Below are 13,314 nucleotides of genomic sequence, written 5' to 3'. Positions count from 1 at the left end.
TATATTAGTATGTATCCACCGAAGAGTTTTTTGTTTTTGTTTGTTTGTTTGTTTTTCCCAGCTGAAAATGCAAGGCACTCTTCTAACACGCTCATCTGGGTGCGCTTGAAGGTGAAGCGATTTTTCAGTGATGAGCACTGCATTCTACCAAAAGTTGTCAACTCTCAGCAATAAAATGCCAAACGTTCACAGCTCAGCACAGAATAGAAATTATGAGTCTCGTCATGCTGCTGGCCTTTCTAGCATAGCGTAAATATTATATGTGGCACTCCCAAAGAAAACAATTCAAAACATAATATGCTGGCTGAGCACAGGAAAAAAAACACCTTGGTGGACACAACCCCTAAGAACGGTCTTCTAAAGATACCCAGATATAAACTGCTAAAAAAAATAAAGGGAACACTTTGATCCCTTAATTCTTTTGAGCAGTTTTCGTTAGCATTATGTACACACATCATGAAAAAACTCAAAAGAATTAAGGGATCAAAGTGTTCCCTTTATTTTTGTGAGCAGTGTATATTGAATCTGGTCTACAATCAGGAAAGCTTTTGAAACCAAAAGGTTGTGCAGAAAGATTATTGGATTATTGGAAGGGCTTAGGTCCTTTCAACACAAGCCATCTCTATTCACCTGTCCTCCTGTCATCAACTTATTTTGGGCTAAATCATTATTCAATTTAAAGACCTCTCAAACTCTGCTGTGGTCAATTGTACAAATCTCCAGAGTCAATATAACCCGATCCGTCAATATAACGCCATGCGTTGCGAGCTTGTAGATTTGCTATTTTCACAATATTTTCTGTGGAACCGAGTCAAACTAAATGTAATGCCTCAACTCCTACAATTCCAAGTGCTTGTCAGGGTGGCTGGTCCCCAGTTCAAATATGATCACTTTGGAGGGTCACAGCCTGCAAAGGTTGAGAACCACTGCTCTAGCTAACAGACCGAGAACAGCCAAAGAGTATTTGACACATCCCTACTCGCACTCGAAATAAAGATATCATCACTGGTCCCCTTTGATTAACTTGGACAGGCTGGCTGCACTGCGCATCCTAACTCAGTACTACAATGACAGATATTTGGATCTTGTCTATTCCATAAATCATACATTGAAGACCTTTTTGACAGCTGGGTCAGTTAGGAGGGGCCCTTTGAATCCATGGGGATGAACTATACCAGTACTCTGTACATGTCATCAGTGCAAACATGAGGGGAATGGTAATGACATAGCAATCAATATAACTTGGGCAAATGTGAACAGAGATGACAACAAATACATGTACGCACACAAAGGCAGTCACACACATGCACAAACATACACAGGGTGACATTAAAGTTGCCTTTGACTTTTAGCAATTAGGTTGTGGAACGGCTGGCAACTCATGCATTTTTCCCTGAGAATTGGTTATTTCAAACTTAAACGATCCAATCCCACAGCCTCTCATGGGGGCTGTGACATGAATACTGAACACACTCATCTCGATTGCATGTTTCTTCAGATTCATAATTCCTTAATTACTGTAATAAGTTCAATGAAGAAAATTCTGACTCTGTGCGAACATACAATACATCTGAGAATCCTAATGGTTTGATTTACATTAGCAGGGGAAGATATGCTAATCCACATTTGTTTGTTATTCAACTGTCCCATTTTGTTAAAAACGATTATTAAGCCCCAAGCTAGTTTTCAGATGATTTATCATCACAAATGACACATTAAGTATTTTGTGTTATATCCAACATATGTTTGGCCCATTGATTAACTCTCAAGGACCTGCTAATTAGTAAGCAAAGCAGCTCATAAAATCCACCCTATATCATCATTATCGAGGCCTCACACTTTATATCAATAATAAGTCTGCGCTAATCACCTCTACACAACTCTCCCACTGAATGCAATTAGAGGACATTGGCATTATACTGTATGTTAGTGACATTTGGCTGTGACATTTGGCTGTGACCTATGTCACAGCCAAAAGGCTGTAATGAATTATACATATATATATATATATATAGTATGTGTGTGTCATATATTGTTTTGAGAGTTATGTGTTTTGCTAATTATTATTAGCAAAACACAAAATCACATAAAGCAACAGCTTTACACAATACACACAGCATACAACAGAAGCAGCAGCTCAGCAAAGAAATAAAAAAGGTTATCCAGAGAAAAAAAGAACGAAAGAATGAAAGAACAAAAGAACAAAAGAACGAAAGAACGAAAGAACAAAAGAACAAAAGAACGAATGCTGGCCATGAGGAATAGGTCTACATAGAGCCACCCATGTTATGAACCAATACGGCCCTGTCACAACTCACAACCTTGAACACAGCCACAACACAACACAACACACATAGGCCTGTAGATCCACATCAGGCTTCGATTCCAAATGAACAATTGGAACTGATGGCTGTTATGTCCAAGCACAAAACCTCTACCTTAAACCTAAAAGGAAATAGCATACTCACACATAGGATAATTGAAGTGACCAAGAGCCACATATACGCATATACTGTAGCCTGTCACAACTCTGCCACCCTCAACAACAGAAGCAATAATAATAATGTAACAATATTTCAAATTTATATAGCGCTTTTCTAAGTACACTTTACATGGAAGAGAAAACAACAAAAGGAAATCAACTTCATCAGTTGACATTCATTCAGCAGTCATTCACATTAAGGAAACACTAAGGAACTAAAACAGGGGGGTATGCAGTTAGATGCGGTGGGTTTTGAGGGCGGTTTTGAAGGATTGGAGGGAGGGGGCTTCTCTGATAGTAATGGGAATCACATTAGTATACACACACAGCATACAGCACAAGCAGCAGCAGCAGCAGCAGCAGCAGCAAAGGAAAAGAAAAGGTTCCTACCTTGAGCAGTCTTCTGCTTGTCTTCCTCAGTTGGGTAAGTGATAGCCAAGGTCAAACTTTGGAAGAGAGAGAGATAGAGCTCCCCTCTCTCTACTTAGTCCTCGGACAAGCCCTCCAGCGGCGTATCCAGTCATCTCCATCCTCCATACATACTGTATCTGGCTAGCTTCGCCGGTACTTTCCTCTCCCGCTGGGAGCTCCCTGTGTCGATGGCAGTGACCGACCAGCCTCATGGAGCACCTGTGCCTTCTCTACATGATCAAGCAGAAGTCATCTGCATAGTCTAGGTCTGTTAAGAGTAGTGAAGCCAAGTTCTTGCTCCCCTTCACTGATCGTCTGCATAAGTGGTTATAGTGAAGAGGAAGGGGGCGAGCGAGGGTGTCCTACTGCAACACCCCTGCCACTCAGGATGTCAAGCTCCGCAATGTTGTCGTCTGGGGCTGGCTCCTATAGACCAGAGTAGATACCATAAGCCTTGAATATCTGAAAGAAAGAAAGAAAGAAAGAAAGAAAGAAAGAAAGAAAGAAAGAGTTCAACCACAGAGCTACTTGGGGGCCGTCAGCAATGTACTATATATATATATATATATATATATATATATATATATATATATATATATATATATATATATATATATATATATAGATGCACACACACACACACACACACACACACACACACACACACACACACACACACACACACACACACACACACACACACAGCACTTTTACTTATTCTTTATTTTTTACAACACATAGCCTACAGTATGTGTACACATCAGATTAAACTAAAACACTAAAACCACACACACACACACACACACACACACACACACACACACACACACACACACACACACACACGTATGGATAGCTTCCCAGACCCACACTGTAACAATGAGCAACACAGTAACTTAACAATGTTGCAAATACACATGCTGTAAATTATGCCTTCAGAGATACAAAATAATAAAGGAACTTTTGAGGCTCAACTTCGTGACTGCTTTGAAATGGTGTGTACTTATTTATGATCTATACTAAGACATTTTTCATTAACCATATTTTTCCTTAATGCTTTCTGCAATGCATCATTTAATTTAAAAGGCAATCCGCCCACAACCAAGATGACCTCATTTTGAAATATGTATTTATTTATTTTCATAAACAGACGAAGTATAAGAACGCCTTGTACAAAGTACATAAACTCTGCCAATGCATTCAGACAATAGGAAAACAGACAGCCCAGGCGTGCACATGCGAACACGCACGCACACATGCGCGCGCGCGCGCACACACACACACACACACACTTACCTCTACACGGCCGATCTACACCAGACTTTTCAAAGCGAGCGTATGCGTGGTGCGTACATCGCGTTTGTTTAGATCCAAGTGATTATCAATGATAGCGGCTACACAAGTAAGACGCGCGAACGCAGCTGGAAAATATTGTGTATTTACGGACTGTGTGTGTGTGTGTGTGTGTGTGTGTGTGTGTGTGTGTGTGTGTGTGTGTGTGTGTGTGTGTGTGTGTGTGTGTGTTTTGACTGCACTCTGGCGCCACTCTGTTGGTTGCACACAGGCAGTGCAGTGCACACATACTGCACACAGACAGACAGACAGACAGAGACACAATGAGAGCAGAGTTTCATAGGTATGCTCCACTTGGGCGGAGGCGCGGCTTTTTCCGCGTTCGCAACCAGGCGCGCGGATACGCGAGTCCCCCATACGCAGACTTAAAATAGGACTGGATCTAAAAGTGCGCGTGTGCGGCGTGTGTGCGAAAAAAGTCTGGTGTGTGCCGGCAGGGGGGACTCACGTATCCGCGCGCCTGGTGTAGCTGCTATCATTGATAATCAATTGGATCTAAACAAACGCGCTGTACGCACCACGCATACGCTCGCTTTGAAAAGTCTGGTGTAGATCGGCCGTCATACAAAAATTGTTTATCCTGAATAGTTTAATATTCATTTTAATATTAAAAGTGAAATTATTCTCAATTAAGCTCTATGTTATGTACTGTATGTTAATGCTAAGCAGCTAAATAGTAGCTAACTCACCGGCTGGCTAGAGAATCCAATCAGGTTGTCATGACGTTAATTAACTTCTCTTTCAAATGTCATGTGTTTCAGCATTTTTAACTCCTAGGCAGTACTGACAACTCTACTCAACTTCCATGTGGTGGAATGTTACATTACACATCGTTTTTTCACTCTATTACTTATAATGACGCTTGTGTCAAACACCTGACCCTGTCTGTCTCGTGCGGGGGGCGGGGGCTAATGCAGACTGCTTCTAGGCTAGGGACTGGGAGTGTCTACAAAAGAACCTGGCATTCACGGTGTGTCTAGCCTCTAGGGGGGAGTGTCTGACAATAACACTTATGTTGTGTCTCAATTCGCTTTTTTAAATGAAGGCTATATTTATAATAAATAACAACTAGGAGAAAGACTTGGTTTAACTGAACAAAGTTTGTTCAATTCTAGGAAACAAAGAGAATTCAGTCAAAGTAAAATAGGACAAAATAAGCTATAAAATAACCCAAGATAAAAGCCACTACTTTTGCTAAACAGTTAAAATCCTTGGGTCCATTTTGCATGGTGTCTTATGCCTTAATTATGGCTAATCTTATTAGGTATTTTTTGTTATTTTGAAAAACATTTTTAAATTGTGAAAATAGGCAATCTACAGTGACGCGCTGTGAGCTTGTATATAATGTAGAGTCAGACAAATGAGATTAGTCATAAGGTATAAGACGCTGTGCAAAATAGGGCCCCTTGGTGTTAATTTAACTCTGAGAGTACAAATGTAATCAAATGGGGTTCATTTGGATAGTTACAAATGGATACTGAGTATTTTACTGTGTCACCATTACGAATGCATCGGCTGCTGTCGCTGTTAATGACAATTCGGTGTTGAATTTAAATGACTTGGCTGTATGATCATCATTGCCGTGAGCCCGTGACCCATGAGAAAAAGGTCAAACATCAGCATTGCCAATTGATGATGATGAGGAGCAATGTATGAGGGCTGAAGGCTAAGTGGTCTATGGACTTGGAACAACTCAAAAGTCATGCTGCACATTATTCCATACTAGTATACATTGTTTCTCTCCTTGAAATGACTATGATACTGGGACAACATTGTCCTCCCCAGTAACTGTAATTGTATGAAGATTTGCTTTTCATCAAGTTGTTGCTGAAGATATAAGTCATCCTGAACCTTTTTTTTTTTTTTAACCAAACTAAAGTGAGGTCTTTGAGTATCTGCTTTTGGGCTTTGCAGCTCCAGTGCTTCTGAATGGGCGTCAAAGGTGTAATTATTTTTCTTTTGAAATGGGGTTTTGGTATTTTGCTCTCAAACGAAATGGTCCTTTCCAAAGACTTGGAAACCAGTTCTGCAGCCCGACATCCCATTTCCTGTCAAATGCCTGAATGAGTGCTTCTGCATTTGGCACTTTGCAACATTTGATTAACAGCTGGGAAAAAGGTACCTTTCCGTGACAGCCACTTGGAATAGTTACTGTCTGACTACAGGACTAAAAGGAGCATGCCGGATCAAGGGCCTCCTCCTATCAATCATAGGCTACTTCAGCACCACTCATTAATTAGAAAAAACAGTAAACGACTGCAATTACTGTCTGATCACCTCTATTGGCGACAAGATCTAAACGAATTAAAGTGATGTCAGAATCACAAAGATTCCACTCTTAAGAGTTCATACTTCCGCCAAAATGTTAAGATATCCCATATCCACCTTAGTGTATGTGTGTGTAAGTGTGCCCTTGCCTTTGATAGTGACTTTTTCCTTTGACCTTTTGGCGCAAAAGTAGTTTTTCATGGCAGCCTACTGTGATCATTCCAACCAAGTTTCCTGAATATCTAGCCCGTCCAACTCCATTGGAAGGCAGTCGCACACTCATAGCCATGATGCAAGAAAAAAATATTAAATACAAGTTTTTAGACATAACAAATCTTCTTCAGGGGATTGATGGACATACCAATCAGTCATTCAAGAATCAACTCCCTACACAGTAGGAGAGGCAATCGTTGACCCTGTCCCATATATGCCAACATAACATCTACAGAAAGGTGCAATGCATTTAAAAAACATTTTATAGGGTTACACAATATATCAAAAACATCTTCATATCAGTCTCAGAGTCTCAAATAGAGCATTATCATTACACCTACAATAATATAAGCAGAGATAGTATCATACTATAATTCTAGTAACCGTCTTGAGTAGGTGAGTAGGTGAAGCGTAGGTGAGTAGGTGAAGCTAGCCGGTTCTCCTCAGTGGCTGGACCAATTGCTCTGATTTTGCACACAGCCATTGACCATTACCATCTGAACTTAACTGTGAAGCCCGTTTTTCAATTTCATCAAATCTCAGCTTCTTATTAGCGCTTTTGTGTCAAACACTGTTGCCATGGTTATGGGACGAACTGCCTCCCGGGTTGCCAGATCATGTGCGCATATCCCCCCACGGATGCGTCGACCGGGTATGGTCTAGTCTATATGAACAAGGGAACCAGGAGACCTGGTACTGCCAGACCCCTAGTGGTTGAAATCTGAATGGCCGGGCTTCGCATGACGTGTGTCCCTTCTATGTCCCTTCTATGACGAAAGGGGGACAGACTTTTTTGGCTGGGGCCGGGGGACAAAGTGACCATGCCCATGTATGGAGAAAACAGATACAAAGCCTCATGTAAGCCCGACCCCTTGGGTCTGGCAACAAAAATGTACTTGTGGGTTGACGTTGGGTCGATGTTGGGTTGACGGTGGACGTCACAAACGTAACATGCCCACATATGGTCAGTATTCTGACACACGGACAGTTAAAGGCTGCTATATGCTGGTGTCTCTGATGCTGTCACAATCTGACGTGGTGACCATATATGCAGACTATTCTGGATCTCATAGTGATGGGCTGAGTGGAAAGTCAGTTTAGATCAGCGGAACTCTGGCTTCCCAGGTGGGCTCACTAACCACTCAGCTATCGCCGCCCCAAACATATACTCCCCCTGCTCCGACTAGAATGGGAGACCACAAGGGGTAGAAATTGAATCTCACAAATAAATTAAACATTTGGAAGTTTAAAACATTTTGCAAATAAATAAATCTGAGATTTTTCTGTACTCATTTCTATGGAGCTTGTGTTGTATTATCTACAAATGATCTACAGTGCGTTGGGCTCCTCGTTTGGTCTTCACCTATGCACCTGTCGCCTTTGTAGATGTGCAAAAGACTTGCTTTGTATGTATTATCTACAGAAAAATATATCTTATTCGTGTACACATTCAATCAACTTTCTTCACCAAATGTACAAGGTTTGTTTTGGCAGGTCAGCAAAAATATACATGAATTAGAACAGGGGTCTTCAACATTTTTCAGGCCAAGGACCCCTTAGCTGAACCATTACGTATATAAAATTGTGTTGCATATACCAAAGGTCTTCTTGGTTGTGGGTGGATTGCCTTTTAAATTGAATGATGCATTGCAGAATGCATTAAGGAAAAATATGGTTAATAAAAAATACCGGTTTACATCAACAGGTCAAGGTATTAGTATAGATCATAAATAAGTTACATTTACCTTTGAACCCCATGGTTCCATATTGTCGTCATTTCAAAGCAGTCACAAAGTTGAGCCTCAAATTATTCTTTTTTAATTACAGCATGTGTATTTGCGATATTGTTAAGTTACTGTATTGCTCATCTTTACAGCGTGGGTCTAGGAAGCTATCCGTGTGTGTGTGTGTGTGTGTGTGTGTGTGTGTGTGTGTGTGTGTGTGTGTGTGTGTGTGTGTGTGTGTGTGTGTGTGTGTGTGTGTGTGTGTGTGTGTGTGTGTGTGTGTGTGTGTGTGTGTGCGTGTGCGTGCATATGTCTGTTTTGTCCGGAGCTAATCTTGCAAAACTGCAGGGAAAAAAAGGCAGAATATGTACCAAATTATTATCATATCATGTTTTATATTTTGGGGCTCAGCCTCAGATTGGGCTGAAGCCTTGCCAAAATGTGGAGTCATGCGTCATAGCCATGCCATTCCCATGTTGATCTTGAGATGCACATGATTAGATTTTTACCTCACTCTCCAGTTGTTTCCCTGGTGCCAGACCCATAATGTTTTCAGAGAAAATCTTATACGGACCAAATTTGAACCACGGCATATCCCTTTTCAATGGGCGGTTTGAGGGCTGTTAAATACACAAAGAAGGGAAATTGCGGAACTTCTCTGATGTCAGAGTGGTGCTAGTAGTGGTGGGTCGAGAGAGACAGAGAGACTGTGGTGGACGGAGAAAGACAGAGAGATGGAGGTGGATGGAGAGATGCGGACAGAGATGGTGGTGGACCACAGGGTTGGTGTGGAGTTGGAAAATTAATGTCATATTGTCGCTGCTGGGCAGAAACCAAAACAGTGTCTAAAACAGTTACAAAACCTGTGTTCCAATGGATCCAGTCGAGTTCCAAGATTCAAGTCACAAGCTCTTGTTAGCACTTTTCATTAGTTAACTTACAACTTACAGTACGTATTTACAAAACATGTACAGATGTAAAGGGGTACCATTTATGGAAAGCAAAATAACACGAAATATGGAGAAACAAGATTTCTTCCCAACAGCGATGACGTCATGATAAAATTAAAATAAAGAGCACGAGTGGTAGACAGTAAACAACTTCAACCTGTCTAGACAGGTACCAGTTTAGAAATCAGAAAAAAAGAGAACAGAGACATTTGTGCGTCAGAGGTTTCATGCACTAAAAGATCTGTCAGCATGTGGGAGAACTGATCATCCAAGGAAACAAAATAACAAACATATAACAAATAAACATAATTAAAGATTAAACGAATGGACAAAACATTTTACTGGCAGCTTCTGTCACTCCTTATCAAGAGGAAGAGATGTCTGATGATGACGCTTTAAAAATAAATCACCTTGAAGAGAAAGTGAAAATATGTTGACATCAATCAACAAAGTAAATTAATTACATCACTCACATGAGGGGGGGGGGGGTTCTACATAATATAGAAGTATCTATTTGCAAAAGATTTCAAATAATGTCTTGATATCCTGTGATTCCTTGTGCAGGAGGGCAATAAGGTGTGCACAATGCATATACATGTCAAGCAAACTATTCTGATAAGGGAGTCTTTAGATAAAGGACTTTGAGAATAAAGGGCAAGTATGTTCTATCTATCTGCTCATTGTAAAAGGTCTGTGGTAAGGTGGTAACTTACCACCTTACCACGGACCTTTTACAATGAGCACCACTCTGACATCAGAGAAGTTGCTACTTACTACTGGTAAGTAGCAAAGAGTGTAAAAATAATATATTGAATCTCCATCTCAAATAACACAGGCAACTAATGAGCCTTGACTTGTTGCTGCATTTACATTATCTCTCTGCATTTCTTCTGCATCAACTTAGGCTATGTCACCCATAACTCCATTGCAGCTATCTGTGCTGCACCCTATAACCATAGGTTAGGTAGGTTTTATAAGTGGCTGGTCTCGCCACTGTTCCAGCAACTACATTGAGATGTCAACAGACGGGAGAGATCTCAGAGCGTCTGGGAACTCCAGACTAGGTGGGCTTTACCAGTACCTCAGCCACAGCTCTATATACTGTTCTCTGTCAGCTACCCTAAAGCCTATAAGCTAGCTACAGTACGACGACAAGTAGGCTTACTTTTAACTTTTTTAAGTTAATGACTGTACAAATCTTTTGTTTGTTTGTTTTCCCCCCCAACTACAGTACTTCCATCAGCTTCAGGGAAATTCTGAAGTGAAACCTATTTTCGTGTTGTATTATCTTTCATAGCATCACAAGTACGGGGCTGTTAATGAAACCCCCCACAAAATACTTTGCCCCCACCCCCTGCATAATACTGCAGGCTTTGCAATCATCCTAAGAATAGACATCCACGTTACAGCACAGTGCTGCCAGGTCTCTTCTCTACATTCCCAGAGAGACAAACACAATGATCTTCATCTCCTCTTCACACTTCTCTTTTTGTCGTTCCTCCCTCTGAACATATTTTTCTCTTCCTTGTTTTCAGTTGTTCTTCTCCTCCTCCCACATGCATTTCTTTCATCTCCTTGCTCCTATCTCCCCTCTATGTTAACCCTCGGCAGATGTTTGAGGCTGACTCAGCCAATACAGAGGCTGTTCTCATATTCAACATGTTTTTTGTTTTGCTCGCTGGTGTTTACAGTTACATAATGGCTTTTTGTAAGTCAAACCCTATTTCTTGACACTAATTAATTACACTTTTTTTTACGAAGTTGGCTGCACCTGTGCCATAACAATAAACAAAAAACGAATCTCTTTGCAAAGCATAGCTCCTCCAACAGCAGAATAGAACATATGAAACTATTTGCAATTAATTTAGCAAAAGCTAATATGCACTCATTAAAGACATACTGTGTTATGATGTAAGCCTAATTAGTTGGATTTGTGGCTTATATTTATTACCCAAAAGTTTTGTCAGCATAATATCACAGGCACAGCACTGACAAGTTTGAGTAGTAGTTCAATTAGGTGCAGAGAAAGTTTGTTTGGAACATGTTAGCTTTTCTACCAGAACAAATAATCTGCATGCAGTGGTGGAAAAAGTACTCAAATGTTTTACTTAAGTAAAAGTATCAATACTGCAATGTAGAAACACTCTGTTACAAGTAAAAGTCTGGTAATCAAAATTTACTTGAGTAAAAGGACAAAAGTATTTGCATCAACATATACTTAAAGTACAAAAAATGAAAGTACACATTGTGCAGAATGTCCTGTTTCACAAGTTATCATAATGTCAGCAGATCAAGCTCACAACGCATTGCATTGCGATGTGTTGTGAGCTAGTATATCAGCTATTTTCGCTGGTTGGTGGAGGCATACAACTGTGATGCTGCATAACTGCATTTATATTATAAACTGCTTTAATCCTCCCTATTTTGTATTCAGGTGCTTGTATATCTTGGCTAATATGAGTCTGTTGTTGCTTGATTCCAATTAGTAAGCTACGGTACAAATAACTCATTAAATGCATGGTAACTGGTGTTTTTATGAGGAGCCACTCAAGACTGTGTGGGCAATTTGTGATTAAGCTAACATTTATTCTTTTATGTATATAGGCCTATTCAACATAGCTAATTTAATCACCTCTGCATACAAGGCTGTTCTCCATCTTGGAGCTCTTTAATCAACAGTCTTGTCCTTGAAGGGGAATTAATGAATTGAACTCAGTTTTATGCCAAGCTTGAATGCAGGGGAGGCTGAGGTCAAAAGTAACAGGGGGCAAACGTAACACACATCAGAAACAAGCTAGAGGGGTGAGACTTCGTGCAAATGCTCAGTAGGGTCCTTTCTCTGCCTATGGAAGCATAGAATGATCGTTTTATCTCAGCAGAAGTTTCCAACAAAAACAGATTTTGAGGTGTAAACGTACATTTTGGAATGTACAGTATTTTCCTTCTGCTGTCTAAAGTTTAGATTACATGTGCTAATTTAAACTAATATATATAGCAAACATGTATTTATGTGTATCATTTAAGTCGATCAATATTTGTACTCATTACTTTTATAAAACATATGCGTGTTGGACTGCTGTTATCAAGTTTATTTTTGTTGTTTTTTGTGCCTTACCCAGTGGCAGCTGCCTGTAGGTAGGCCTACTGTACCTGTTCTTTTTCTCCTGTAAGATAAAATGAAAAGTTATTTAAAAAAAGATTATGCAGAGGAGGAAAACGGAAATAAATAAGTAGACCTATATGTATAGAGCCATTTAATCCATAATTTCCTATTCAATTTGCAGCGCGAATCCAGAGTGAATGAGTGTTCTGCTGTGAATATTGCCGGATTTAAATAGAACTGCTGCACATATATATGTAAATGAATAGATCAATGTTCAGACCTAAAGTTTGAATTCAATACCATGCAACGTCATCATGTCTCTTTGTCACTCTCTTTTATTAAGACATGGAAAGCATCGGTGTCATTTTAGATTTCTTTGGCTATTCAAAAATAGCAGATATACAAGCTCATAGCTTGTAATGTATATAGTATAAAGTTGTTCTGGATTAAGAGCGTCTGCTAAATGCCTAAATTGTAAATTGTATATGCTATTTTTGAAAAATCTTGAAAATGTGTGCAAATATTTGAACATTTGAACACACAATATATTTCTTAAAGTGAACATTTGTAACTCAAATCTTTGCTTCTGGGGGTCCATGGAACAAAATATTTTTGAAATGGGGGGTTTGCGGCCAAATATATATAATTTTGGGGATCCTTGACATGAAAAAAATTGAGCAACAGTTTTCAGAAAAGTGTTAGGATTTAGATTTTAGAAGACATGTTTAGAATCGACCTCAGGTCTTAATGGGTTAATCCATCATTTCCTACTATTCCATTTGTAGCACTGAAATTATTATGAGTCGAGAG

Source organism: Gymnoscopelus microlampas (genome assembly GCF_963454915.1).
Source record: "Gymnoscopelus microlampas genome assembly, chromosome: 14".
NCBI lineage: Eukaryota > Metazoa > Chordata > Actinopteri > Myctophiformes > Myctophidae > Gymnoscopelus > Gymnoscopelus microlampas.
The sequence above is the reverse complement of the archived record's forward strand: the minus strand, read 5'-3'. Positions refer to the sequence as shown.